The sequence below is a fragment of the Triturus cristatus genome, chromosome 10, assembly GCF_964204655.1.
Source record: "Triturus cristatus chromosome 10, aTriCri1.1, whole genome shotgun sequence".
Taxonomy (NCBI): Eukaryota; Metazoa; Chordata; class Amphibia; order Caudata; family Salamandridae; genus Triturus; species Triturus cristatus.
This window is the reverse complement of record NC_140593.1, coordinates 1,123,832,747-1,123,858,643: the sequence shown is the minus strand read 5'-3', so window position 1 is coordinate 1,123,858,643 and position 25,897 is coordinate 1,123,832,747. Positions and strand designations below refer to the sequence as shown.

At 47.5% G+C, this 25,897-nt stretch overlaps 1 protein-coding gene and 1 long non-coding RNA gene across 2 annotated transcripts in view; one reads left to right on the top strand and one right to left on the bottom strand.

Annotated features, from left to right (window-relative positions):
- Positions 1-25,897, top strand: part of MEIOB (meiosis specific with OB-fold) — an 877,351-nt gene that overhangs the window by 641,679 nt on the left and 209,775 nt on the right. The gene's annotated exons all lie outside the window — the stretch shown is intronic.
- LOC146796686 (uncharacterized) overlaps positions 1-25,897 on the bottom strand; it is a 221,305-nt gene that overhangs the window by 92,698 nt on the left and 102,710 nt on the right. The gene's annotated exons all lie outside the window — the stretch shown is intronic.

The window sequence follows — 25,897 nt, the reverse complement described above, 5'->3', positions numbered from 1 at the left end:
ATATACAGTTTTATTTTTAGCTCCTTGGGGAACATATGACTTATCTATTTGACTTTAGTATTGACTTACGTACATAGCAACATGTATTTTGTCTTATAAATACTTATCCAGTATTGGGGTATCTTTCATAGATTCCCATCCTTGAATTATTCCCCGTCGTCGAGATAGGAGTCCCACGGTAACATAATCAAGCAGTAGTTAATAAATATCATAGGCTATAATGGCCCAAAGCCATGTTATAAATAGCCGATCTATGTCCTTTTTAAAAAAGGACCAAATGTTGAATACAACCAATCAGCTGTGAATACCCTCTAGAACTCTCCCAGCAGAATCAGTTTCCCTCAGATTTTCACCTCACGTCGCGTGTGAATGGAGTCTCCCTGAGTTCTACTAAGTTTTTTCTTCAAACTTTCTGGAATTTATTCCTGGAAATCTATCTTGACCAGCATGTCTGATTAAAAAGGCCTTTTCCGCCCATGTAAGACCTGTGGCATGAAAAGAGTTCAAGAGTATGATCCACACAAGGACAGTGTTTATTGCATTGACCCCACCAATGAGGTAAGACAGTGAAATATTTATCACACTTTCTCTTCAAAGACTACGCGGGATAGAGAGGAGAGGCTGCTTTTTTGGCTCCAGTCCACAAAGCAACAGAAGTCTTCTGATGAGAACAGTGATGATATATCCAGGCCTACAAGAGAGCCAGATGCCAGGAGGACACCTCTGGAGAGGGCAGGCAAAACCGCAAACCCTCCCAAGAGAGTAAGAGCTTTAAAAAGGAGAAACATCATAAAGTCTCCTCAGAGCCTATATCATCTGTACCTACCACGCCTGTCAGCAAGGAAAAGGAACATCCTTGAGCCTCTTCCACAGATTCTATGAAGCACAGAGACAAAAAACCATTGTTGACGAATGCATCGATGAGGACAACACCACGTTCGTCGACGACAAGTACTACGGCAGGAACGATGGAGACAGCAGCTATCTCCAGCTCTATACCGTCGACCAGAATCTCCCTATCTAAAAGCCCATTGTCGACATCAATCCCACTGACGAAGACCCCTTCGATGAACACACCGTCGATGAACTAACGACGACACTGTCAATGACGACACCGTCGACGACAGAAATTCCTGTATCAGTGGTTACAGTACTGTCGACAATGGTGAATATTGCTAGGGTGACGAAGATCTTTCTGCATCCGTCTGTATCTTTATTCAGTAAGATTTCCTCTTTGCCTCCTTCGCACCTGTTGAGCCTACAAGAACCTGATGATGAAGATGATGATGTAATGTATTGGGTGGCTCACAGCCCGTCTGAATTGCATGTTAAATGCCGGAAGGAAGATGATGATTAGGAAGATGAGGAGCAATATTAGCCGTATCTAGCTCCACCGCGCCATTACCAACCTTATGGGTATCCTCCTGAACCTCGTCCTAGAGAGATGTCACACTTACCACCATCTCTTATCCAAGACCTTCAGGCAATGCTGGCGGACTATAGACAGAGGTTTCCCCCTCAGGATGACCAAATTCAACCATCACCACCTCAGTCGGAGTTCCCAGGAACACCGGCTTTACCGCCATCAGTGACACCTGCAATAATGCCGCGCCCTCCAAGACAGCGCCTGATCCGGAAGACCCCATCCTCAGATGAGGTGAAAGAAGGAGAGATCCCGGATCCTCACTCACCTGCAGATCCTGGGGAGTTTCACAATTTAATGGAAAGGGCGTCCACCAGATTTCATCTCCAGATGACTGTGAAGCATACAGATGGTTTCCTGTATGATTTCAAAGAGGAAACTAAAAATCCATTCGATCAATCCCCATAATTGAATATATTTGGCAGGAGGGAGTGAAGATTATGAAGACACCTGCCACAATATCGACGGTGCTCCATCGAATAGATAAGAAATACAGGGCTCCAGAGGATTCCCCTTTTTGCATCACAGGTCACCCAAGGCCAGATTCTGTAATTTCACTGGCGGCGCAAAGAAGATAAAAAAATCCGGCCACCCTTATCTCAAAACCCCATCACATCAACAGTCTGGATTTAAAGGCCATATACCTCTCTCTAAAAGCCTTTCTACCAAGGATAGCAGGTGCCTCCATCCGTGCTGGTTCGTATAGACAATACGACCAGTATGTTCTACATAAACAAACAAGGGAGAACCAGGTCTATCACACTTTCGCAGGAAGCTCTAGAGTTTTGGAACTGGACAACGAAGCATGGGATTTCTCTCAGAGCCGAGCACGTTCCAGGATTGCACAGCACACTAGCGAATGCTCTCAGCAGCGCAACAAACAATTGCCGTGAATGGGAGCTCGGTCAATACCAGCTGGACAAAGTATTTGCGCTGTGGGGGGGAAACCAGCGCTAGATCTATTTTCCACAAATGTCAACACCAAATGCCAGTCCTGTGCCATTAGGTTCCCTCTCCCGGGGTCTTAGGGCCATGCCCTTTCGATACAATGGTCAGGGATATATGCCTAACCCTTTCCCCCATCCCATTGATCCCCAGAGTACTGACCAAAATGAAGCTGGAGCATTGCCGCCTGATAATCATAGCTACCAAGTGGCCAAGGCAACATTGGCTCCCAGAACTTATTCACCTTTCTGAACCCAGACCCATACAACTGCAGCTGTCTCCTTCTCTCCTGATCAGGGACAACGAACAGGTGTGCCATCTGGACCCAGTGTCACTGCACTTGCATGCCTGGCTCATGAGTTCTTAGAATTCTGGTGGCAACGAAATGACTTGCTTCCATTTCAAGCATCCCCGGAGCAGATTTTGCCATACCTCCTCTCCTTGGGAAAGTCAGGTTTGGCTTTCACCTCAGCCAAGGTAGATCTGACCTTCTTCTCTCGTTACAGAAGAGCTTCTAAAGCCCCTTCCCTTTGTGCCTCAAGCTTGGTGAAGCAATTCATGAAAGGTTTTTTCCGTGCCTTTCCTCCCCCGGAATGAAGGCTTAACGTACAGCACAGTTAATGAAAAGACATTTGAACCGATTCACAAAGCTGAATTAAAGTTCCTAACATTGAAGGTCGCTCTTCTGGACCTCACCTTAGCTAGGAGGTTGAGTGAAATACAAGCATTCACCATCAAGGAGCCTTTTCTAAGGTTTAAACAGGATTCTGTGATTCTAAGAACTAATCCTGTCTTTATCCCTGTATACCATCCCAGTTCCACCCCAATGAGCTGGTCATAATCTGTTCTTTCTTCCCGATTCCATCAACACCGGCAGAGCAGGCATTACATATGCTTGATGTTAAGCGATGCCTCAAGTTCTACCTTCAGAGAACAAAGGACATCCGAAAGACTGATCAATTACTGGTAGCTTAAGGCCAAGGCAGGCAAGGACTGTCAGTCAGTCAGTCAGTCATAATACTTTATTTCGATAAATCAATATCATAAAAAGACAGAGGAACAATACAATTACACACAATCATCAATTTACAATTAATACAAAATAAAATCGTAATATATTTACATACTTTTTCTATTTACACAAGGAGAATACAAAAATATATACTTTCTATAAGGCTCAATCATTAAAATGTATTAAAAAGAGGTCAGTTAAAATAAAACAAACTATTCACATCACTTGCATAAAAGATCAGTGTAGATTAAATTCATGGAGTAACCATTACAGATGGGCAATATAAAATTCATCCATTTATAAGACCATGTTCGTAAGATTATTGGACAACATCCTTTTCTTGACCCTAATAGCCCCCACAAGAAAATTAGCGACATGAAATATGATCCTGGGGGTCTGTAGTAGCTGGAGAAACAAGAGAGCTGGCTTAACCTGTATAAACCCAGCCTCTTTAAGGATCGGAATCAAATATTTCCTTCTTAAAGCCGTGAAGTGATCACAGAACATCAAAAAGTGCAATGTGTTCTGGATCGAAAAGTTGTCACACTTACACGGCAAAGCGTTTTAGGGGGTACACCAAGTCGGGAAATGACCAAGAGATAAATGGATCAAATTCAACCGAAAACGAATTAAAAGGAAACGATGATAAGGCAGGTTTACAATGGTTAAGTATGGTTCAGGGCCGACATGAGTGCTCAAAATAATGCTAGACCTCACCGTTGGTTTCTCAAGTTCTACTTGTTCCCTGTCTAAACTTAGCAATTCTCCCATCATGCCTTTAATCAGAGCAATGTCTTTCACAGTTATTGAGTCCGGGGATAGAAAAAGATCTGGTCTCCCTAACTTAAAAAGACAGTTTTTAATATAAGCTAGCCACGGTATTTTGCTTACCCTGTCTAGCTGCAAACAGTCTTTTAAAATAATGTGGTTAAGGGGAATTTCTTGATTCAGCCAGATCCTGAGCCAGGCCAGAACAGGGGCCACTTTAATCAAGTCTGAGATATATCCTATGCCAAGTTCAGAATGAACAATATATGTTGAAGTCGACTGGGGTACAGAAAGAACAGATCTTAAAAATTTATTCTCAGTAATCTGTATACTTTCCGTGGAACAATTACCCCAAATAGCACTTCCATATGTAGCAACGGCCAAACATTTAGCTTTATAAATTTTAAGCAGAGTAACTATTGGCCTAGCTCCCAGTTTTTTTTATAAAACTCTGGATAGCAGAAGAGGATCTAGCGAGAGCAATATTTCTATTTTTTATCTGGGGACCCCAAGTTCCTCTCTCATCAAAAGTTATCCCTAGATAAGAAAAGGTGGCTACTCTGCACAGCTCTTGTTTCCCACAGGTGAATGTTTTTAAGGACTTGTTTTTTTTGCCCTTGCCCATTATCATGATTTGAGACTTTTTGACATTAATCTTTAGGTCCAAAGAACCCATAAAGTCCTCAAAAGCATCCAATAGACGTTGAAGACCGACACCAGTACGTGAAAGCAAAACAGCGTCGTCTGCGTATAGGAGAACTGGGATTCCAAGTTCTCCTATACGTGGAACGTCAAGGGTTGCTACTTTTAGGGAAGGCTCCAGTGCATTTATGTAAACAGTAAAAAGGAGGGGTGCCAAAATGCACCCCTGCCTAACACCCCTTTCTGACTTAAAGTGACTTGTGCAACGCCCATCCGAAGTAACTCTAACCGCAGCTATTAAATCGTAATGGAGGTCTGCTAAAGGACTAACAAGGGCCCTGTCCAATCCTATGTCAAGCAGGATTTTCCAAAGCTTGGAACGATTTACGAGGTCAAAGGCTGACGAGAGGCCCATGAACCCCAGGTACATGGACCCCTCCTTGGCCCTCGTATATTTTTCAACCAGTAAATGCAAGTTAAGGCCTTGATCAATTGTACTCCTTTTAGGTCTAAAACCGTACTAACTCTACGGGTACCAATCATTCAGTTTTGTTAAAATGACCCTGCCCAGTATTTTCACCGATGAATCAATCAATGAAATCGGTCTGTAACAGGATGGGTCTTGCCTGTTACCCTTTTTAAAGACTGGTATAATGATAGATTTTTTCCATGAATCCGGGATTTTGTCAGTTGTGAGAACGTTAAAAACATTACAAAGAACTTTGGACCAAAACTTAGGTGCACATTTAAAAACGTCCCCTGGTACCCCATCAGGGCCTGGAGCTTTATTTTTCAGGGTCAGATCTATTGCCCGTTCCACTTCAGCTGCAACAAAGGTGACAGTGGCTTTAGCAGTACAGAATTCCACTGCCTCCGCTTCTGTGAGGGCAGCGGTAATAACAGCACTGCTAGATTCTGTATATATCTGACTAAAATGTTTAATCCAGCCCTCATCAGAAATATTTGCCTCTAGGGGGGGTGTTTGGGTCATCAGAGAAAAGTGGCTGATTTAATATTTTCCAGAATAGACCACTATTTTTTAGTGTTTCTGGTTCAAGAAGTTGGGCTACAGCATTATCTTTCAGGTCCCTCTTTCTTTCTAAAATAGTTTTTTTGTACACAGTCCTTGCACTCACTATATCCGCACGGATTTTGGGAGTGGCTTTCAGGGCTTTTAGTAGGACACCGTGAGCCTTTGAACATTTCTTGTCGAACCATCTTTTGCCCACTAACAACTTCGGGCGGGATTTATTCTGAAGGCTACGATCAATTTCTATACAGATATAATCAAAAGCCGCTATGACCTCATTACTCTGTGTTCTATTTGATAAACATATTGCAACTTCATCCTCGACTTTGGACAAAACCTCTTGGAGAAAGGTTTCAGGGACTATTTTTGTCCATTTCAACCTACGGTTCTGATCTTTTACCGTAAGATTTACTCCCCCTCTAACTTTTACTGATTTTAGAGAAATTACATCTGCAAGCTTCAATTCTAATAAAACAGGATTATGATCACTAAAAACTGATACCTCTGTATAATAATTAATCACATTACTTAACAGAAAAGAAGTCATAAAAATATAATCTATATTAGTACCCATGTCTTTTCCTTTAAACGTAGGGGATCTATTTTTCCCATCCCCGCAGCCTGATTCATATAGATTCCATCTTGCAAGAAAAATTTCAAGATGCTCACCACGCCTAGTGTGTTCCAAATGAACTAAAGAGGAGAGGGTGGGACCTTCATCATCCTGGCTAATGCATGGTAGGGTACATGGGTGTATATTAAAATCCCCTAATAATATTAATTCAAAAGTATTTACGTTGGTGCTGTAGACTGACAGAAATGTGTCCAGTACTTCCAAATTTTGACTGGTACAATCATTTGCATGAGAATTATAAAAATTAACAAAAAGGATCTTAGCCTTGTCTTGGGAAAAAAGTTCAACAATCAAACAATTATCAGAGCCAGATGAACACTGAGTTAAAATGCCTTTTATGTCCAGTTTAAATAAACTTAGCAAGCCCCCCTTAGGTCGTCCTGCCACACTGCTAATAGCTGGGATCCAAAAGTGGCTATAGCCATCCAAGGAAAAGCTATTCGTCTGATCCCAGGTCTCTTGTAGGGCAATTATATCAAAAGCTTTTAGTGTCAATAGCCATTCTGGATTCCCAATTTTATTCTTTATGCCATCAATGTTCCAGGTGGCAATTTTAAGGAACGATGCTGGTAACTGAGTAGGATACCTCATGGCGTCGGGAAGTCAATCATTTTCCTCCAATGAGGATAAAGCAGTGTAACGATTATAAAGGGGAAGAATATTGTCCAACTGCCTATTCGCTGGCTGATAACCATAAAGATCCCCGCCATTGTGGTGCACAGGTGCGTTCAAAGGCGTGTTGGAAAAGCAACCAGCCATTCCCCTTACTGGTCCATTTCCAAGATGCCCTTGCTGCTGAGGTAATCGTTGTTGGGTGCTGGCCAAATGGCTATAAAAATATCCAAGAGGTCTAACACGTACAGAGTTATCCTGGGTAGGTAAAGAGGCAGCTCTGAGGAGGACAGTAGCAACATGTTGTGGGTGTTTAAAATTTACAATGATGCAATCCCCTCTTGTATTTTTCCTTCCATAACCAATCCAACTAACTCTACGGGTGGATATTATATCATTTGAGAAGGCCAACGGAAAACCACAATTCCTGTTCAACCAAGCAAGTGTTTTATTTTTAAGGGCATCATGGGTTTCTAGCCTAGAGTCAGACATGCAAGAGTCAACCTCGGGGACGTTTGTTAAAACCACAATGTATGGAACACACTGCGGTGGGAGGTTGACAACATTTTTCCTCCTGAGTTTACTTCTCCCTGCAGTGTCTCCTTCTGCTAAATTATTCTGATTACTTTTTTGTACTATTTGTGGTTGTCGTGAAATTGGTGCTGGTGCAAGTACAGTACCCACTGGTGATTGTTTAAATGGTGGGGTAATCAGTGCATTTACAGCTGGAGAGGCCTGAATAATGACCCCTGAGCCGCCAACCCTGGTATTAGCAGACGCGTATACTACGGGTTCCGATAAGCTATGGCCTATGGGACCCGATGGACCGGGTTGAAGGCTCATCAGGGAAGAAGTCCGGGTCAAATGAGAATCGAGAAGACCTTTCAGTCTAGTAACCTCTTGGGCAACTAAATCTAACTTTGCCACCAATGGGCTAATCAGAGCCTCTAGTTTAGACTCAAGGATGGTTGCCAGGAGTTCAATGTGGGCTGGATGAAGGGTACTTCCCTCAGCATTGTTTATGGGCTCTAAAATGTCCCCCCTGCTAAGTTGGGTTAGACCTTGCTTTTTGGACTTTCGACCCACCGCCCTCTTGACCGGAGCCTTCCTGCATGCACGCACCGTTCTCCGAACAGGAGATTGAGTTGTTGTGACCCTTAAAAAAGATGACGGACTCTGGCTGGGAATAAAATCATTTAAAGTTTCCCGCTCTTCTATGCTCACTATAGTGGATACATCATTATTTGAATCTACATTGTTAGAGTTAGCACAGCCACTATACGGGAGGAGCGTCGGAGTGGTGGGCGTAATCAACCTTGTGGGTGACGTTTCTGGACTCATCCTGCTAAATGATAGTCTCCTATCTTTATTGATCTTATTAACTACTTTAACAAGATAGTTATCCATTGTCCTTGTGTCATTAATAGGTGCTGATTTTGAAGACCTAAGCTTAGACATGATATGGCCAGCTGGTACTAACTGCAAAGTGGATTGGACAACAATAACTTGTCTTGATAGTATACACAGTAATGAAGGCAATAGGCCCTGCAAGCAGAAAACGAACGTACACTAATATTCGAAGTAGTGTCTTACTAGCAAGCCCAGGTACGAATAATACGAGCCAAAGTCCGTGGCCCAGCCCAGCCTCCTTCGGCCCCTGACGGCCACAGACGGCCCGCCCTTTGCCCGGGCTTAGCCCGGCGCCCGCCCGCGCGCGTCCCGCGATGCGCGGGCTATGTTCAAATTTATGCGCCTCCGTGCGCGCTTGTTACGTAGGCGGACTTCCGCCGCTGAGGTGCCTTGGGGCTGTGGTCCTGCGCTCTGCGGCCGCGGTGGGGTGTTGTTGCGGCGGCGGCAGGAGGGCTCTGTGGGAAGCCAGGAGGTGCGCCGGGACCAGGTATGTGATGGGATGCAGGTAGTAGCGATATGCCACGAGGTTTCTGGGTTCGCCCGCTCTGCCGGGGCTAAGTTCAAATTTATGCGCCTCCGTGCGCGCTTGTTACGTAGGCGGACTTCCGCCGCTGAGGCTCCTGGGGGCTGTGGTCCTGCGCTCTGCGGCCGCGGTGGGGTGTTGTTGCGGCGGCGGCAGGAGGGCTCTGTGGGAAGGCAGGAGGTGCGCCGGGACCAGGTATGCAATGGGATGCAGGTAGTAGCGATATGCCACGAGGTTTCTGGGTTCGCAATCACGAAAGCTACTATTGCAAGATGGATTTCGGCAGCAGTTCAGTTTTGTCACATCAAGGCTAAGAGGCCTTTTGACAAAAAAGCTCACTCCACCAGATCCGTAGTCACGTCAGAAGCACTTTTTGCTGGAGTGACAAAGGAAAACATTTGTCGTGCTGTGGCCTGGAGAAGCACTCATACCTTCACGCAGCACTAATGCCTGGAATTTGCACAAAGTGCAGACGCAGCTGTTGGCCAGACCGTGCTTCGTCGCCTCTTCAACTAAGGTGATCAACTTTCTAGCAATAAGAGCCTTTTGTTCTTCTGCTAATTACATGTCCATATAGAAATATGATTATATATGATATAAGTAAATATGTTAGGTATATGTTACGCTATTTTTTCTTACCTGTCGTTGCCACTCTGTAGATGCAATTGCGATTATATGAGGTATAAGTTAAAATTTCATCATAATGGTTATATAAATTGTCTTATATTCCTTGCTTGAGAATATGTTATGTTAGTTTTGATTTATACTGCTACAATATGCAACAACTATTGCAAAAGAAAAGCAAAAAGCACATATAAATCAGTTCTCTTCCAGGGGATCCTCATCAATATTCATAAACACTGAATATTCCCGCCCATGTGCGGGGACCCCGGAAATAATATAAAAATGATATATTGAAATCATATATATATACAGCTCTACATATATATATGTAAACATGTATCATTTTTTCTCATACCAATGCAGCTCCCCATAGGAGGCTAAACAATGTAATTACACACATAAAGACTGTATTTGCCAATATATAAAAACACAAGAGGGCAATTAGCACTTGAACTCTGTTTTTAATAGTAAAGCACTCATAAAGAGTAAAACTGCAAATAAAGTTGACATTGTTAGCCTACAGGCTGCATTGTAAACCAATAGCATAGAAAATGAAAGCATTTTCAACAAAAACTGGCACCGTGCTTTTAAGGCAGCCATGACCCCTAGCTTCCCATCAGAGGTCAGTTGTTCTTTCCGGCTCCTTCTGTCAGGACCCTGGATTCACAGCTCTCTACTTTTTTTACTTTTCTGTCAAAAATGTCTTGTTTTATTGGGGTTTTCTTGACTTCACTCGACGTCTTTTGATAATATAGTGAGGTTTAAACCATTTTTTTGTGACAGAAACAGTTTTTTTCTGTAAAAAATGCCTTCTTTGTTCGATCCTCGCCCTGCCTGTGGCAAAATGAAGGCCAAGTCAGACACACATGATGTGTGCATTCTCTGCCTTCCTGAATCACACTCTCCTGCCTCCTGTCAACACTGCAGGAAGTTATCTAAAAGAACCATCATGGACAGGGAGAGAATCCGCCCTTAGAGGTAGGTCTCCTGTGAAGACACAGAAGAGGGCGCGTTCGATGTCGAGGAGCAAGGTCCTGATATGTTCCCCTTCGGCGTCGGGCTCAACGTCAAAGGGACCGGCGGCGAAGTCGTCGTCGAGGGATTTGGCGCAGGAGCGCCGCTCTTCAACTTCCAAAGCTAAGTCTATCGCCGTTGGAACAGCATCCGGCGTCGAGAGACGATCCTCCGCTGTCGACTCTTCAGCCATGATCGACATCAAGACACAGATCATCGACGCCGAGACATAAGTCATCATCTTCGACGTTGAGACCGAAGTCCACATCAGCGTCTCAGCGCAGGTCACTGTTGAAGCAGAGATCGTCGGATGTCCTTTCGTCAACGTCGAGGCAGGGGCCTCCGTCGGCGTCAGCAAGACACTCGACGTCGAGACAGCAGTCTCCGTTGGTTTCACAGCAGACGTCGAGACACAGTCCTCTGTCGAAGCAAAGACAATCGACGTTGAGGCACAGCCCTCCGTCGAAGCGAGCACAATCGACTTCGAGGCAGGAGTCTCCGTCGACGCGGCTCTCGTCCACATCGTTCTCCTGTTAGAGAGGAGGGGTCTCCATCCATTCACCTCTCTCCCAGATGGATGCAACCATTACATCTATGGGCTGATCGTACACAAGCAGCAGGCGTTAGACTGGAGCCTAGTCCGGCTCACAGGTCCCCTCTGGCTCGCCTGGCACAAGATGCGGATATTTCTCCTCCAAGAGGAAGAGCTCCTACTCACGCTCCTACTCACTCTCCTGCACCAACGTCTAAGAGGAGATCAAGATCAGACAGCAGAAGGAGAAGACGTAGGTCTCCAACGCCTTCCACCTCTTCAACATACTCCTCAAAAAGGGACGACTCTGCCACCCTTACTGATAGTCCACCGTCGAGGATCTCTCCGATGGACGATGTAAGCACATTCCAGGACGTGCTTGCCAGGGGTGTAGGAGAGTAGGGTCTGCTTTCTATGTTCCCCCCCACTTTTTGCTTTTGCTTCACTGGTTTTCGACTTAGATGTGGCTGTGGGCCTGCTAATCAGACCCACAGCCCAGCTGTTCTCTCTCTAAATTCATACTATTTTTTTATGTGCATAACCCAATTGGTAAGTATCACCTTTGTGGACCCTGTACAGTGTACCTTAGGTACCCAGGGCATAGGTGTACCCTAGACCTACCAGGGGCTGCAGCATGTATTATGCCACCCCTGGCTGGCCTTCCATTATGACACAACTGGCTGATCACTCAGCTGGGGCAAGGTCGTGTAATCACCCCTTGCTTAGGTGTAGTATTCCTACACCTACCTTATATATAGACGCATGGGTAACCTATCAGTCACTCCTATGGCAGGCCTTAACAATACTGAAGGCAGAGTGCTTGGTAACATGTGAGATGGTGCTCTAGCATGAGCTGAGCCTGTCTGCAGCTTTCGGAACCATGTCCTTATAGCTGTTCTATGATATCGCCTACCATATACTCTTAAAGTGCCTTTTAATCCTCGCGGTTATGGTAACTATGGTTTGGCTTTATCAAAACATGTCGTGTAAGGTGTCTAACACTTTGGAATACTACCCCGACACCATTTCTGGCGATGAGGATAGTATTCCTCCCTTCTAGAGGGAGAAGACCTGTTGAAGACCTACTACCCGGTTAAAAGTTAACCAGAGCCCCAGCATCACAAAATGGATGCTGCTGCCACAGACACGAGTCTGACCTCCTGCTGCTGGGAGTCCTTCCAGCGAGGGAGGCTTGGACAATAGGTTCCTGCCTTGGGAGGTGCTAGCACCACCCTAGACAGGCCTGAGTGTATTGGGGCAGGGAGGGATGAATGAAACGAGACACTGCCTGGGGCACACAAGGTGTCCCATGCATAGTCCAGTTCAAACCGGTGCTGGGGCACTCCAGCCCCAGTCCTGGCGTGAAAATGGACAAAGGGAAGGGGGTGTAACCACCCCCCTCCCTGGTCCCACCCATAGGAGGGACCTAGCAGGTAACCCAGCCCCCCAGATTAGTATAAGAGTGGGAGCTGAGTCCCTAGGACTTTGGATTATCCTGATAACTGAACTTGAACAGAAACTCTGGACCTTCGACATTCGACTACGGAAGAAGACTGAAGAGTCTCCCTTGTGGCCAAGGAGTGACCACCCTGTGCAAACAGGCACCATCAAGCGATCTGGCATTTGCTTTGCTCAATGTTCTACAAGGAACCGACTGCAGAGCCCGACCAGCGCCTTGACTTCCAGACTTCTCCGACCCTGATCCACATCCACAGCAAAGCTGAGATCCGTGGAGGCGACGAGGGACGTGGGACCGGCCACCTGGGAAAATTGGCTACTTGCTTCCAGCGCAGCTTCTGAGGCATCTTCGAAGTTGTGCTCTGGGGATTGAGAAGCCCCAACCCCGAGCACCATCTGCACCGAAGATCAGCCCTCCACACTCCACGAGTTCTGCGTGGGGCCCTTCTGCATTTTCCTGCTCGACGCGTCTGTCCGGTTGCTTGCCCGTTGGCTAGTAGCCTTTGTGACGACGAACCTTTAACTTTCCACCGCTGGTTTGGCTCCTCCAGACTGGCCCTTGCTTCCCTGTGAAAGAGAAGCACCTCAGACCTTCCTGGTGTGCACCAGAAGCAAGTCCTCCATTCTTCGTGGGTTCCGCTTGCCAAGGCTTGGTGAGTCCTAGTTCGACTTCGACGCCGCCGACAGCACGAGCCCTCGTGGGACAGCTCGACTCCTGGTTCTGGTCGTCCTCGACGCCTCCTGGTACCCGTGGCTGCTGCGACAAGCTTCACCTCTTCACCTGCATCTTCACGACATTGCCTGGTTCCTTCCCGGCTCCTGGCTGGTGACCTAGACTCTGTCCCCTCTGCTTGCAGGTATCCTCCTTCCTGATTCCATCCTTGAAATCCACCGGACACTCTTCACTGACTGCCTGTCAGCATCTTTCTTCAGGCATCCATAGGAGTCGACGACGAAACCCGACGCAAGTTCACACCTATGCACCCGCAGCCCGTGGGCTAGGTAACTTGAGTACTCCGGTGCTCACAAGGGTATTGACTATCCAAGTGTCTCGTTTCCAAGTCTCTAACTCCTAGTTCCTTCCGAAGTGTCCTAAAACTCTTAAATTCGAAATACTATTATTTCTATCGACTATAACGCATTACGCGTAAGTGTTTCCACTCTGCACCTGAATCCCGTGGACCTCCCACTGCCTAGCAACTGATTGGATAGTGTAGACCCAGTGATTCCCTAGGCCTAGGCCTAACCTGTGTTCGTGACAGTGGTTCTTATACCACTTACTTAGTATATGGTTTGCGTGGCCCCTAGGGCCTAACTGTATTACTTACCTGAGAAGTTGGCCTGATGTATGATGTCACTAGTTCTAGTGTACACCTTATATCAGTCCAAACAACCCTTATGGTGATTGGTTGTAAAGTCAACCTTATAGACCAGCTATCCTAGTGGTAGCATGGACAAGAGCAGTCTTAGGCTAAACTCTGTATGGCATGTGAAGCCAGCTGTTATACCATATGTAATCCCTTGAATACCAAATGAAAGGACACCACAACAGATATATATATATAAAATAAAGTGTATTTATTCTAGTCAAACCCTCAGCACTCTTTATGAGATTCGAGGTAAGTACAACACAGTCTTATTTAAGCATACATTAAGTCACACAGGTAAGTAATACAGTTAGGCCCTAGGGGCCACGCAAACCATATACTAAAGAAGTGGTATAAGGACCACTGTCACGGAAATAGGATAGGCCTAGGCCTAGGGAATCGCTGGGGCTACACTACCCTACCAACAGTGAGGTAGTGGGAGGCCCACGGGATTCAGATGCAGAGTGGAAACACTCACGCGTAATGCGATAGAAATAGTACAGTTTAGAATTAATAAGATTTAGGACACTTCTGGAGTAACTAGGAAGTCGAGACTTGAGAACTAGACACTATGATAGTCAATACCCTGATGAGCACCGGAGTACCCAAGTTATCTAGCCCACGGGCTGCGGGTGCATAGGTGTGAACTTGCGTCGGGTTTCGTCGTCGACTCCTATGGATGCCTGAAGGAAAGATGCTGACAGGCAGTCAGTGAAGAGTGTCCGGTGGACCCCAAGGCCGGGATCAAGAAGGAAGGATACCTGCAAGCAGAAGGGACAGAGTCTGGGTCACTAGCCAGTGACCACGTGGAACCAGGAAGGAACCAGGCGATGTCGGGAGATTGCAGGTGAAGAGGTGAAGCTTGTCGCAGCAGCCACGGGTACCAGGAGACGTCGAGGACGACCAGGACCAGCAGGCGAGCTGTCCCACGAAGGCTCGTGCTGTCGGCGGCGTCGAAGTCGAACTAGGACTCACCAAGCCTTGGCAAGCGGAACCCACGAAGAATGGGGGACTTGCTTCCGGTGCAGACCAGGAAGGTCTGGGTGCTTCTCTTTTACAGAGGAGCGGGAGCCAGTCTGGAGGAGCCAAACCAGCAGTGGAAAATTGAAGGTGTGTCGTCGCAAAGGTTACTAGCCAACGGGCAAGCAACCGGACAGACGCGACAAGCAGGAAAATGCAGAAGGGCCCCACGCAGGAGTCGTGGAGTGTGGGGGGCTGATCTTCGGTGCAGATGGTGCTTGGGGTTGGGGCTTCTCAATCCCCGGTGCACAACCTCGAGGGTGCCTCAGAAGCTGCGCTGGAAGATACTCACCACTTTTCCCAGGTAGCCGGTCCCACGTCTCTCGTCGCCTCCACGGATCTCAGCTCAGCTGTGGATGTGGATCAGGGTCGGAGAAGTCTGGAAGTCAAGGCTCTGGTCGGGCTCTGCAGTCGGTCCCTCGTAGAACTTCAGCAAAGCAAAGGGTAAGTCTCTTGATGGTGCCTGTTCGCACAGGGTGACCACTCCTTGGCCACAAGGGAGATTCTTCAGTCTTCTTCTTTCGTCGAATGTCGAAGGTCCAGAGTTTCTGTTCAAGTTGCAGGTTCAGGATAATCTAATCTCCTGGGGCCCAGCTACCACACTTATACTAATCTGGGGGGCTGGGTTGCCTGCTAGGTCACGCCTTATGGGTGGGACCTGGGAGGGGGGTGGTTACACCCCCTTCCCATTGTCCAGTTTCGTGCCAGGACTGGGGCTGGAGTGCCCCAGCACCGGTTTGAACTGGACTATGCATGGGACACCTTGTGTGCCCCAGGCAGTGTCTAGTTTCTTTCATCCCTCCCTGCCCCAATACACTAAGGCCTGTCTGGGGTGGTGCTCGCACCTCCCAAGGCAGGAAACCTATTGTCCAAGCCTCCCGTGCCGGGATCACTCCCAGCAGCAGGAGGTCAGACTTGTGTCGTGGCAGCAGCATCCATTTTGTGATGCTGGGGCTCTGGTTAACTTTAACCGGGTAAGTAGGTTTCAACATGTCTTCTCCCTTTAGAAGGGAGGGATAATATCCTCATCCCCAGAAATGGGATGGGGGTAGTATTCCAAAGTGTTAGACACCTTACACGACATGTTTTGATAAAGCCAAACCATAGTTACCATAACCGTTTAAGATTATAAGGCACTTTAAGAGTATATGGTAGGCTATATCATAGAACAGCTATAAGGACATGGTTCCGAAAGCTGCAGACAGGCTCAGCTCATGCTAGAGCACCATCTCACATGTTACCAAGCACTCTGCCTCCAGGATTGTTAAGCGTTACAACAAACAAATGATGGACGGAATGCTGACAATGCATACATTCTCCCCCAGTCAAGAGATCTGGGTTAAATCCATCGTTCTTTTGCCCACTACACCACCCCAGTTCAGACATGGCCATATGCAAATCAGTCTTGACCCTGTGCCTCATGGGAACAGTCCAGCCCGAACTGCCAAGCCATGTCTTCCCTGGACCGGAATCAAGCATCCTAGGACCGGTTTCTGGCTATCAGCCGTCATCAGCCAGGATAGCTTGACTCCAGTGGCGTAGTGAGCACGGGTCCCACGTCTGGGAATACCCATCCCACTTAGGGCGAAAAGCGTTACAACAAACAAATGATGGACGGAATGCTGACAATGCATACATTCTCCCCCAGTCAAGAGATCTGGGTTAAATCCATCGTTCTTTTGCCCACTACACCACCCCAGTTCAGACATGGCCATATGCAAATCAGTCTTGACCCTGTGCCTCATGGGAACAGTCCAGCCCGAACTGCCAAGCCATGTCTTCCCTGGACCGGAATCAAGCATCCTAGGACCGGTTTCTGGCTATCAGCCGTCATCAGCCAGGATAGCTTGACTCCAGTGGCGTAGTGAGCACGGGTCCCACGTCTGGGAATACCCATCCCACTTAGGGCGAAAAGCGTTACAACAAACAAATGATGGACGGAATGCTGACAATGCATACATTCTCCCCCAGTCAAGAGATCTGGGTTAAACCCATCGTTCTTTTGCCCACTACACCACCCCAGTTCAGACATGGCCATATGCAAATAAGTCTTGACCCTGTGCCTCATGGGAACAGTCCAGCATTCCGTCCATCATTTGTTTGTTTGTTGTAACGCTTTTCGCCCTAAGTGGGATGGGTATTCCCAGACGTGGGACCCGTGCTCACTACGCCACTGGAGTCAAGCTATCCTGGCTGATGACGGCTGATAGCCAGAAACCGGTCCTAGGATGCTTGATTCCGGTCCAGGGAAGACATGGCTTGGCAGTTCGGGCTGGACTGTTCCCATGAGGCACTGGGTCAAGACTGATTTGCATATGGCCATGTCTAAACTGGGGTGGTGTAGTGGGCAAAAGAACGATGGATTGAACCCAGATCTCTTGACTGGGGGAGAATGTCTGCATTGTCAGCATTCCGTCCATCATTTGTTTGTTGTAACGCTTTTCGCCCTAAGTGGGATGGGTATTCCCAGACGTGGGACCCGTGCTCACTACGCCACTGGAGTCAAGCTATCCTGGCTGATGACGGCTGATAGCCAGAAACCGGTCCTAGGATGCTTGATTCCGGTCCAGGGAAGACATGGCTTGGCAGTTCGGGCTGGACTGTTCCCATGAGGCACAGGGTCAAGACTGATTTGCATATGGCCATGTCGAAACTGGGGTGGTGTAGTGGGCAAAAGAACGATGGATTTAACCCAGATCTCTTGACTGGGGGAGAATGTCTGCATTGTCAGCATTCCGTCCATCATTTGTTTGTTGTAACGCTTTTCGCCCTAAGTGGGATGGGTATTCCCAGACGTGGGACCCGTGCTCACTACGCCACTGGAGTCAAGCTATCCTGGCTGATGACGGCTGATAGCCAGAAACCGGTCCTAGGATGCTTGATTCCGGTCCAGGGAAGACATGGCTTGGCAGTTCGGGCTGGACTGTTCCCATGAGGCACAGGGTCAAGACTGATTTGCATATGGCCATGTCTAAACTGGGGTGGTGTAGTGGGCAAAAGAACGATGGATTTAACCCAGATCTCTTGACTGGGGGAGAATGTCTGCATTGTCAGCATTCCGTCCATCATTTGTTTGTTGTAACGCTTTTCGCCCTAAGTGGGATGGGTATTCCCAGACGTGGGACCCGTGCTCACTACGCCACTGGAGGCAAGCTATCCTGGCTGATGACGGCTGATAGCCAGAAACCGGTCCTAGGATGCTTGATTCCGGTCCAGGGAAGACATGGCTTGGCAGTTCGGGCTGGACTGTTCCCATGAGGCACAGGGTCAAGACTGATTTGCATATGGCCATGTCTAAACTGGGGTGGTGTAGTGGGCAAAAGAACGATGGATTTAACCCAGATCTCTTGACTGGGGGAGAATGTCTGCATTGTCAGCATTCCGTCCATCATTTGTTTGTTGTAATGCTCCAGGATTGTTAAGGCCTGCCATAGGAGTGGCTGATAGGTACACATGTGTCTATATGTAAGATAGGTATAGGAATACTACACCTAAGCAAGGAGTGATTACACGACCTTGCCCCAGCTGAGTGGTCAGCCAGTTGTGTCATAATGGCAGGCCAGGCCAGGGGTGGCACAATACATGCTGCAGCCCCTGGTAGGCCTAGGGTACACCTATGCCCTGGGTACCTAAGGTACACTGTACAGGGGCCAATAAGGTGATCCTATCCAAATGGGTTATGCACCTAAAGTACATAGTAACAATTTAGAGAGAGAACAGCAGGGCTGTGGGTCTGATTAGCAGGCCCACAGGCACATCTAAGTCGAAAACCAGTAAAGCAAAAGCAAAAAGTGGGGGTGAACATAGAAAGCAGACCCTACTCTCCTACACCGATCAATCAGCATCACAGACAATACCTACGATTCCTGGTGGGATCTTCTCATTACCAGTTCAAAATTCTGCCCTTCGGGTTGAAGTCAGCCCCCAGAGTGTTCACAAAGTGCATGGCGGTAGTGGCAGCCGCACTGCGTCGCAGGGGCATCTTCGTGTACCCGTACTTGGACGACTGACTGTTCAAAGGTCCTTCTCTAGACAGTGTGAGGATTCATTTCTTGAGCTGTCTCGAGCTGTGTCACCGGCTGGGCCTGCATGTGAATTTAGACAAGTCAACTTCACATCCAACCCAGAAAATACATTTCTTAGGAGCTCTGCTAGACTCCGAGGTAGGAAAAGTGTTTCCTTCGGAGGAGAGACAGTGTTCCCTCATACAGAAATGCAAGTTGGTTCGGCACAACAGAAAACTGCCTGTACGTGGGATTGCCTCCCTGCTAAGGTCGATGGCATCCTGCATCTTCCTGGTTCCCAATGCCAGACTACGAATGCATCCTCTTCAGCAGGATCTGGAGGACAAGTGGGACCAACAATCAGCTCGCTGGGACGAAAAGATAAGTCTATCGAACGCGGCACGAGCGTCCATACCTTGGTGGATGAGAAAAGGAAATATGCAAGTCGGAATTCCTTTTCATCAATCTCCGCCTGCTCAGACGTTGATCACGGACGCCTCACTGCAGGGTTGGGGGGCCCACATGGGTCCTCTCCAGACTCAAGGACTATGGTCTCCAAAAGAGTGATCCTACCACATCAACATGCTAGAGCTGAGAGCAGTTCGCCTAGCCCTCAAAGCTTTCCTTCCCTCGATTCAGGCAAGCTCAGTATTAGTACAAACGGACAATACAACCACAATGTACTACCTGAACAAACAGGGAGGATCTCGCTCACGCACACTTTCACTACAGGCTCAAACACTCTGGCATTGGCTCCTGGCGTGGAATCTGTCAGTCACAGCAGTCCACCTCTCGGGAGAACAGAACGTGTGAGCGGATGCACTCAGTCGTCACTTCGAAGACAGAGAAGACTGGGTTCTCAACGACGAGGTCGTTGAAGACATCTTCCAGTCATGGGGTCGTCCCACCATAGACCTCTTCGCGGACGACAAAAATACGAAATGCTGAGACTTCGCCTCAAGGTTCTACTGACCAGGATCGAAAGGGAATGCCCTTTTGATAGACTGGTCAGGGGAATTTGTGTACGCCTTTCCACCTCTTCCGCTAATCCCGAAGGTGGTGACCAAGCTGTCTCATTCGTGCACGAGGATGATACTGATTGCCCCGGACTGGCCGAGTCAATGGTGGTACCCGGACCTTCTGCACCTATCAGGATGCCCTCACAGGAAGCTGCCGTGCAGACCGGACCTGCTGTCCAAGATGAGCTATCATCTATCAAACGCAGCCAGAGCATCCATCTCATGGTGGATGAAGAAGGAGAATCTGCAAGTAGGGATTCCATTTCATCAGGCACCTCCCTCTCAGACGCTGATCAAGGATGCCTCCCTCCAAGGCTTGGGGGCTCACATGGGTCTCTCCAGACACAAGGGCAATGGTCATCAAAAGAGCGGTCATATCACATAAACATGTTGGAACTGAGAGCCGTTCATCTGGCACTCAGGGCTTTCCTCCCTTCGATTAAGGCAAACTCCATTCTAGTACAGACGCACAATACCACCACCATGTACTACCTGAACAAACAGGGAGGAACTCGCTCGCAGACCTTTTAGCTGGAGGCTCAAGCTCTCTGGCATCGGCTCCTAGCAAGGAACCTATCGATCACAGCGGTGCACCTGCCGGGGGAGCAGAACTCACAAGTGGATGCTCTCAGTCGACACTTCGAGGACCAGCAAGACTGGGTGCTCAACAACAAGGTCGTCAAAGGCACTTTCCAGGAGTGGGGTCGTCCCAGCATAGACCTCTTCACAGACGACAAAAACACAAAATGCTGAGACTTCGTCTCAAGGGTCTACCGGCCAGGGTCGAAGGGGAGTTCCCTTTTGATAAGACTGGTCAGGGGCATTTGTGTATGCCTTTCCACCCCTTCCACTCATCCTGAAGGTGGTGAACAAACTCTCACACTCACACACGATGATGATCCTGATTGCTCCGGACTGGCCGAGGCAATGGTGGTACCCGGACCTTCTGCACCGGTCAGAATGCCCACACAGGAGACTGCGTGCAGGCTGGACCTGCTGTCTAAGATGAACGGTAAGATTCATCACCCCAACCTTCCCTCACTGAACTTGGCAGCATGGCTCCTGAGGTCCTCCAGTATGGCCACCTAGGGCTACCGCAGGACTGTATGTCCATTTTGAAGGAAGCAAGAAGACCGTTCACGAGGCATTCGTATGCATGCAAGTGGAAGCGGTTTTATATGTGGTGTGTGCAAAACAATTGTAATCCAACCAAGGGTCAGGAAGAGGTAATCCTTCCTTACCTACTTTATCTGGCGAAAGCAGGGTTGACGTTTTCTTCCATTAAGGTGCACTTAGCAGCGATAACTGCATATAGACGCTCACCTTCTCAACCTTCTTTATTTCAGTTACAGGCTGTTAAGGATTTCTTACAGGTTTTAAAGAAGGTCTATCCTCCGGTCCGGCCTCCTTCACCACCTTGGGAGCTAAACCTCGTGCTATCAAAATTGAGGGGTCCGCCTTTCGAACCCATACACAAAGCATCCTTGCAACATCTTTCTTGGAAGGTGGCTTTCTTGGTAGCGATCGCGTCAGCTTGCAGAGTGAGCGAAATACAGGCTCTCTGCTCTAAAGAACCTTATACAGTTTTCCATCTTAATAGGGTCGTGTTGAGAACTCATCCCTCTTTTCTTCCTAAGGTGGTGTCAGATTTTCATGTGAATCAGACCATATCTCTACCCACCTTTTTTCCCAATCCCTCCACTCCAGCTGAGAGGGCCGTACACTCTCTGGACCTGAAAAGGGTTTTAAAATTCTATTTGGATAGGTCCAGATCTATGAGAAAATCTGATCAACTATTTGTTAACTATGGGTCGATCAGAACTGGTTTTGCAGCTTCAAAGCGGTCCATCTCCATATGGATAGTTTCATGTATCAAACTTGCTTATCAAGTAACGCAGAAGCCCCTTGGGTTTACTCCCAAAGCACACTCTACCAGAGGAAAAGCGGTTACTACTGCTTTTCTTCATAACGTGCCCATGTCTGAAATTTGTAAGGCGGCAACTTGGAGGTCCGTCCATACATTTATGAGGCACTACTGTCTGTATTCAGACACCAGAACAGACACTCAAGTAGGCCGGGGCCTCCTTGAGAAATCTGTTCAACAGCTGATTTCGGCTGTTATTATTATATGTTGGGTCATTTCTACTCTCATTTGTCTGCAGGTGGTTGATGGGCTTGCTATTCTATTCAGTGCTTATGACTATTGATGAGGATCCCCTGGAAGAGAGGGATAAGTTACTTACCTGTAATCCTAGTTCTCTTCCAGGGGTATCCTTATCAAAGTCATAAGCACCCACCCGCCTCCCCAGGTAAATTAGATGTTTTCTAAAGTGTTAAAGGATATCTTTGTGCCCTGACCTTCAGGGTTATGCAAAGAACAACTGACCTAACTGTCACCCCTGAGGCATGATGGGAAGCTAGGGGTCAGGGCTGCCTTGAAGGCACGGTGCCAGTTTTTGTTGAAAATGCTTTCATTTTCTATGCTATTGGTTTACAATGCAGCCTGTAGGCTAACAATGTCTACTTTATTTGCAGTTTGCTATTTATGAGTACTTTGCTCATTAAAAAACAGAGTTCAAGTGCTACTTGCCCTCTTGTATTTTTATATATATTGGCAAATACAGTCTTTATGTGTTTAATTACATTGTTTAGCCTCCTAGATGGGAGCTATTCAGTGCTTATGACTTTGATGAGGATACCCCTGGAAGAGAACTAGGATTACAGGTAAGTAACTTATACTTCGGCACCCATGCCGATGATGAGATGTCCAAAATGAAATTAGAATTGGACACCCTGAAGCCAGTCGGCTTTGAAAAACATAAAGAGTTCAGGCGCAGATACCAGCCTTACAATCGCCGGCATTTCCAGCAGAGGGTTCAAACCCCTCACTGGTCGTCACAACAATCCAGGTCGCATTAACACCAACGTCGACCAGGACGAGTAAGAGGAGCCTCTAGATTAACACCCTCCTCAGCAAAACAGCCGGCAAAGCAATGAGCACTTGCTTCCCCATCCCTGCAAAGCAATGAGCACTTGCTTCCCCATCCCTGTTCCCCACTCCGGTGGGGGAGAAGTATAAGGTTTAAGGTTTCACCTGGTCGAGTGGAGAAAAATCCCAAAAGACAAATGGGTGCTCAACATTGTGCAAAATGGCTACTTACTTAGATTCAAGTACCCTCCATCAGCAATACCACCTAGGGGAGCGTCTGTCCATCAACGCCTTTTACTTCAGACAGAGGTGAATACTCTACTACAAAAAGATGCTATAGAGGAAAAACCTTTATCGCAACAACAACAAGGAATTTACTCCTGTTACTTACTGGTTGTAAAGAAAGATCCAACTGAGGAGTACAGACCCATACTCGATTTAAGACGCTTAAACAAATTCATCCACAAAGAAAGATTTCAGATGCTAGCAGTACACCAAATTTTTCCTCAACTCCATCAAGGGTACTAGATGTGCTGCATAGATCTTCAGGATGCATACTTTCATGTTCCACTTTCCATAAAGCATAGAAATTTTCTTCGTTTTCGGGTGGCGTCAAAACACTTCCAGTACAAAGTCCTCCCGTTTGGGTTAAAATCAGGGCCGCGCACTTTCTCAAAATGCATGGCTTTAGTAGCAGCTTTTCAATGCAAGCAGAAAATCTTCGTCTATCCGTACCTGGACGACTGGCTGCTGAAAAGTTTGTCACCCGCTCTGCTGCAGAGACACCTCCAGTGCTGCATTCCATTGCTGGGCTGTCTAGGTCTACAAATCAACTACAAGACGTCTATTTCCAATCCAACGCAAAAGATCCATTACCTGGGGGCTACTCAGGATACCGTAAGTGCAAGCGTGTATCCTTCAGGGGAGAGGTTATCCTCAATAACCAACAAGTGCCACACTCTCCTCCGCACACATCTTCTCACGGCCAGACAAGTGTCCTCTCTTCTGGGCTCAATGGCGTCCTGCATCTTCATTGTCCAATGCCAGGCTGCAAATGCGCCCTCTCCAGCAGGCTTTGGAGGATCAGTGGTCACAGACCTCGAACCACTGGGAAGACACAGTGGCTCTGCCTCAGGTAGCCAAGGACTCACTCAGATGGTAGATTAAACATTTGCACCTGCTGAAAGGAGTGCCGTTCCATCCAGACCTTCCCAGCCAGACGATCATTAGGGTCGCTTCCCTACAGGGTTGGAGAGCTCAAATGGGCCCTCTCCAAGTACAGGGATTGTGCTCAGATGCGAAGAAGGAATATCATATCAATATGTTACAACTGAGAGCCGTACGTCTTGAACTCAAGTCGTTCTTCCCTTCCATCCTGACAAACTCACTGTTAATTCAGACGAACAACACCACAACCATGTATTATCTGAAAAAACAGGGAGGAATCAGATTGAGATCTCTCTCTAAGGAGGCTCAGACCATTTGGAGGTGGCTACTGGTAAGGAAGCTAACCATTACTGTGATTCACCTTCCAGGCACCTTCAATGTTCATGAAAAAGGGGGTGGGAGCACACTGACTTCACATCGCAGCGTCATTACCTCTAAGCATCGTGGTAGATGTAGTTCATTGTTTTTGGCACAGGACAAAGTTCGAAAAGTTTCTTGGCTCAATACCATAATTTTCAAAGCGTATCCCTAGACACGTGTTTCTGGATTTCTCCGTCATCAGTAGGGAAAAAATAGTAGGTTGCTGGACATGCTGGCGCTTAATTTTCTCAGGCACAATTCCACTCTGGGCATGCAGGCGCTCCGAAGCTCGTCAGCTCAAGCGGCTCGAGGGAGCCTTTTAAATTATGAAAAAGGGGGTGGGAGCACACTGACTTCACATCGCAGCGTCATTACCTCTAAGCATCGTGGTAGATGTAGTTCATTGTTTTTGGCACAGGACAAAGTTCGAAAAGTTTCTTGGCTCAATACCATAATTTTCAAAGCGTATCCCTAGACACGTGTTTCTGGATTTCTCCGTCATCAAGGTGCCCCCTAGGGTATTGCCGCGCTGTATAGCACTGCAGTAGGACAGTAGCGCGCTGCGCTAGCGAAATACATTTTTTAAAACAATTATCCCTCATTTTGGTATTTGGGTTGAATATAATTTATTTTACCTGGATTTTAACTGCGCTGGGATCGCACACGCTGCCCCCCACTTGCATCTTAAAACATCGCATTGGCGAGTAACTCACCGCTTCTAGAGCGGGCCCCGGATCACCTAGGACGCCATATTCGGTGAGGAAGCGCCGTTTTTCGGCGCCATCTTCGTCAGTAGCGCTCTAGCGCTCACGCGCTTGAGAGGAGAGCCTTCATAAGCCACAGACTCAGGTGGGTTTAGCCTGGAACAAGGTGCCCCCTAGGGTATTGCCGCGCTGTATAGCACTGCAGCAGGACAGTAGCGCGCTGCGCTAGCGAAATACATTTTTTCAAACAATTATCCCTCATTTTGGTATTTGGGTTGAATATAATTTATTTTACCTGGATTTTAACTGCGCTGGGATCGCGCACGCTGCCCCCCACTTGCATCTTAAAACATCGCATTGGCGAGTAACTCACCGCTTCTAGAGCGGGCCCCGGATCACCTAGGACGCCATATTCGGTGAGGAAGCGCCGTTTTTCGGCGCCATCTTCGTCAGTAGCGCTCTAGCGCTCACGCGCTTGGGAGGAGAGCCTTCATAAGCCACAGACTCAGGTGGGTTTAGCCTGGAACAAGGTGCCCCCTAGGGTATTGCTGCGCTGTATAGCACTGCAGTAGGACAGTAGCGCGCTGCGCTAGCGAAATACATTTTTTAAAACAATTATCCCTCATTTTGGTATTTGGGTTGAATATAATTTATTTTACCTGGATTTTAACTGCGCTGGGATCGCGCACGCTGCCCCCCA